The following is a 5,192-nucleotide window of genomic DNA, read 5'->3' on the forward strand; positions in this document are numbered from 1 at the left end:
CCCTGACTCCTGCTGCTCCAATCAGTATCCAGGATGTGCTCGCCACGCCCACTACCACGACCTCAGCGACCTCCACCAAGAGGTGAGACAGCGCCGCCTCTGATTGGACGACAAACACCACAGTCAGTTCAGCTGAAACACTCCCGGTACAAAAATAAAGTGTGAAGCTCACTGCCTCTCTGTATTTATAAAAAGAAAATGAAGGACCTGTCTTTAAAAAGGTTAACTTAAGCTTACCGTGTCTTCACCCTGGACTCTCTGTCTCCATGTGTGTGTGTGTCTGAGTGTCTGATGGATCAACAATCTGTGAAACTGGTCCAGTATTAAACCAGAACCGAGCTGTAATGTAACCCTACAGGACTAATGTTCAGCAGCAGCAGCATCACCAAACTCCACCAGACTCCATGTAAATAATCAGGACTTTTATCATCGTAAAACACACTTCATTCAAAGTGGACAGAAACTAAATAAAACTAACAAAAGCCGTCTTGGTTCATCTTTCCACTGTTCCACCAATCACCACTCTGGTTTGGTTGAAATAAACCCTTAATTCACCCATTTACATGTGGAGATATGCTGCTCTATACACGGTAAAAGTCCTGATTATTTACATGGAGTCTGGTGGAGATATGCTGCTCTATACACGGTAAAAGTCCTGATTATTTACATGGAGTCTGGTGGAGATATGCTGGCTCTATACACACTAAAAGTCCTGATTATTTACATGGAGTCTGGTGGAGATATGCTGGCTCTATACACGCTAAAAGTCCTGATTATTTACATGGAGTCTGGTGGAGATATGCTGGCTCTATACATGCTAAAAGTCCTGATTATTTACATGGAGTCTGGTGGAGATATGCTGGCTCTATACACGCTAAAAGTCCTGATTATTTACATGGAGTCTGGTGGAGATATGCTGGCTCTATACACGCTAAAAGTCCTGATTATTTACATGGAGTCTGGTGGAGATATGCTGGCTCTATACACGCTAAAAGTCCTGATTATTTACATGGAGTCTGGTGGAGATATGCTGGCTCTATACACGCTAAAAGTCCTGATTATTAACATGGAGTCTGGTGGAGATTAATAACTGAATGACTTTATGAATCTCTGTGCTCGTGTTTCAGGGCTGCGGTCCGAAGATCTACGGTTTCATCCGAGGGACGAAGCAGCTTCAGGCGCTGCGTTTCCTGGGCGTGTCCATCGGCGTGGCTCAGATCCTCGCCATGGCGCTGACGCTAACGCTGCTCTGGGCGCTGTACTACGGGCGGCAGGCTCCAGAGCCGGACTCCACGCCGCCGCCGGACGCCTCCGCCCAGCTCGCCATGACACACACAGCGCCGGCCGCGGCAGGATGCAACCACAACCACACGAAGAAGAGCTGCAGCGGGACACATGTTGCCATGGCGCCCAGCGGGACGCATGTTGCCATGGCGCCCAGCGGGCTGCAGATTGAGATGGAGCGCCTGTCGTAGCCGCCTGAACACACCGGGGGGAACTACACGTTTTATTTCAGTGGTTTTATTTCATCATTTCTATCAGTAACAACTCTGGGTTACTCTTTACTTCACAGCCCCTCCAGAAAATCCTGATTATGCGATCGCATAATTCAACGCATAATCAGCCAAATCAGTTGATTTCCGCGCAAAATATGCGGTGCTTGCAGGATGTCATAATCCCCCGCATTTTCGTTGCAAAAAAAAGTCACATAATGTACAGTACAGGCCAAAAGTTTGGACACACCTTCTCATTCAATGTTTCTTTATTTTCATGACTATTTACATTGTAGATTCTCACTGAAGGCATCAAAACTATGAATGAACACATATGGAATTATGTACTTAACAAAAAAGTGTGAAATAACTGAAAACATGTCTTATATTTTAGATTCTTCAAAGTAGACACCCTTTGCTTTTTTATTAATAAGGGAAAAACTTCCACTAATGAACCCTGACAAAGCACACCTGTGAAGGTAAAACCATTTCAGGTGACTACCTCATGAAGCTCATTGAGAGAACACCAAGGGTTTGCAGCTATCAAAAAGCAAGGGTGGCTACTTTGAAGAATCTAAAATATAAGACATGTTTTCAGTTATTTCACACTTTTTTGTTAAGTACATAATTCCATATGTGTTCATTCATAGTTTTGATGCCTTCAGTGAGAATCTACAATGTAAATAGTCATGAAAATAAAAAGGAAACACATTGAATGAGAAGGTGTGTCCAAACTTTTGGCCTGTACTGTATATCTCAGCAGAAAGTTGAAAAATGTTGCGTTTACTTCACTCAAGAGCAGCCATTTCCCCCTGTTGCCGTGGGAACGTTATGAAGTGACGTCATTACGCGACGTGAACATCCCGCAATTTCATCGCATTAAAATTGCATAAATAAATATCTCTTATATTCCATCGCATTTTTTAAGAAAACGTGCCGCATTTTTGCCCGCAACAATCACAAAAAAACTCTTTCTGGAAGGACTGGTGTGAAGGTATCGACAGAACGATGACGAGACACTGTCATGAACGTGTCATAAACCTTATAAACAAGTCATAAACGTTCATGGCTTCTGCCATTAAGTGTCATTCAGTTTTTGTTATGACAAGTTGACATTAATCAGGATAACATTACCAGAAGATGTCTTGGTCATGACAACTTACATTACATTTGTTTGTCCTTATTAAGACAACTTGACATTAATCAGGATGACATTGTGTCAAAGTTGTCATCCTCTGGTGATGTCATCCTGGTTAATGTCATCCTCTGGTGATGTCATCCTGGTTAATGTCAACTTCTGGTGATGTCATCCTGGTTAATGTCATCCTCTGGTGATGTCATCCTGGTTAATGTCATCCTCTGGTGATGTCATCCTGGTTAATGTCAACTTCTGGTGATGTCATCCTGGTTAATGTCAACTTCTGGTGATGTCATCCTGGTTAATGTCATCCTCTGTGTGTCACTTTGATGTCCTCCTCCCTGTCCTCCTCCCTGTCCTCCTCCCTGTCCTCCACCCTCTTCTCCTCCCTGTCCTCCACCCTGTCTTCCTCCCTGTCCTCCTCCCTGTCCTCCTCCCTGTCCTCCTCCCTGTCCTCCACCCTCTTCTCCTGTCCTCCACCCTGTCCTCCTCCCTGTCCTCCTCCCTGTCCTCCTCCCTGTCCTCCACCCTGTCCTCCTCCCTGTCCTCCACCCTCTTCTCCACCCTGTCCTCCTCCCTGTCCCCTCCCTGTCCTCCTCCCTGTCCTCCACCCTCTTCTCCTCCCTGTCCTCCTCCCTGTCCTCCTCCCTGTCCTCCTCCCTGTCCTCCTCCCTGTCCTCCACCTCTTCCTCCCTGTCCTCCACCCTGTCTTCCTCCCTGTCCTCCTCCCTGTCCTCCACCCTGTCTTCCTCCCGTCCCCCCCCTGTCTTCTCTTCCTCTGTCCTCCTCCCTGTCCTCCACCCTCTCCTCCCCTGTCCTCCACCCTGTCCTCCTCCATGTTCCTCCTCTCCCTGTCCTCCTCCCTGTCCTCCTCCCTGTCCTCCACCCTGTCTTCCTCCCCTGTCTCCTCCCTCCCTGTCTCCTCCTCCCTGCTCTCCATCTCTTTCTCCACCCTGTCCTCCTCCCTGTCCCTCCCTCTGTCTCCTCTCCCTGTCCTCCCTCCCTGTCCTCCCACCTGTCTTCCTCCCTGTCCTCCCCTCCCCTGTCCTCCTCCCTGTCTCCTCCACCCTGTCCTCCTCCCCTTCTCCTCCCTGTCCTCCCTCCCTGTCTCCTCCTCCCTGTTCCTCCTCCCTGTCTCCTCTCACCCTCTTCTCCTCCCCTGTCCTCCACCCTGTCCTCCCTGTCTCCTCTCCCCCTGTTCCCCTGTCCTCCACCTCTTCTCCTCCCTGTCCTCCTCCCTGTCCCCTCCACCCTGTCTTCCTGTCTCCTCCACCCTGTCCTCCCTGTCCTCCTCCCTGTCCTCCTCCCCTGTCCTCCCCCTGTCCCCTGTCCTTCCTCCCTGTCCTCTCCACCCCTGTCCTCCACCCTGTCTTCCCCTGTCCTCCTCCTGTCTCCTCCACCCTGTCCTCCTCCCTGTCCACCCTGTCCCTCCTCCCTGTCCTCCACCCTGTCTCCTCCCCCTGTCCTCCCTGTCCTCCTCCCTGTTCCCTCCTCCCTGTCCTCCACCCTGTTCCTCCCTGTCTCTCCCTCCCTGTTCTCTCCCTCCTGTCCTCCACCCTGTCCTCCTTCCCCCTGTCCTCCACCCTGTCCTCCTCCCTGTCCACCCTGTCCTCCTCCCTGTCCTCCACCCTGTCCTCCACCTCCTGTCCTCCCTGTCCTCCCTCCCTGTCCTCCACCCTGTCCTCCCTGTCCTCCTCCCCTGTCTCCTCCTCCCTGTCCTCCCTGTCCTCCTCCCTGTCCTCCCTGTCCTCCACCCTGTCCTCCCTGTCCTCCTCCCTGTCCTCCTCCCTGTCCTCCTCCCTGTCCTCCCCCCTGTCCTCCCTGTCCTCCCTGTCCTCCCTGTCCTCCTCCCTGTCCTCCACCCTGTCCTCCCTGTCGGAGGACTTTGAGTCTTTGACTAAAGTAATCTGTGTTTACTTGCACAAAAAACATTTGAAGGTGTCTAAGCCAGCTACTAGCTAACGGTAGGCTAACGGCAGGCTAACAGCAGGCTAACGGTAGGCTAACGGCAGGCTAACAGCAGGCTAATGGTAGGCTAACGGCAGGCTAACGGTAGGCTAACGGTAGGTTAACGGTAGGCTAACGGCAGGCTAACGGTAGGCTAACGGTAGGCTAACGGTAGGCTAAAGGCAGGCTAACGGTAGGCTAACGGTAGGCTAACGGCAGGCTAACGGTAGACTCTAACGGTAGGCTAACGGCAGGCTAACGGTAGACTCTAACGGTAGGCTAACGGCAGGCTAACGTTACGTTATGCTTCTGATGCCGCAGCGCTGGCCCCCAAATCTGTGATGTCATAGGTAGGAGATACCGGTTCTTTGGCTTTTAGTAGTGTGTGTGTCTGTGTGTGTGTGTGTGTGTGTGTGTGTGTGTGTCTGTGTGTGTGTGTGTGTGTGTGTGTGTGTGTGTGTGTGTGTGTGTCTGTGTGTGTGTGTGTGTGTGTGTGTGTGTCTGTGTGTGTGTGTGTGTGTGTCTGTGTGTGTGTGTGTGTGTGTCTGTGTGTGTGTGTGTGTGTGTGTGTGTGTGTGTGTCTGTGTGTGTGTCTGTGTGTGTGTGTGTGTGTG

Source organism: Perca fluviatilis, chromosome 18 (assembly GCF_010015445.1).
Source record: "Perca fluviatilis chromosome 18, GENO_Pfluv_1.0, whole genome shotgun sequence".
Lineage (NCBI taxonomy): Eukaryota > Metazoa > Chordata > Actinopteri > Perciformes > Percidae > Perca > Perca fluviatilis.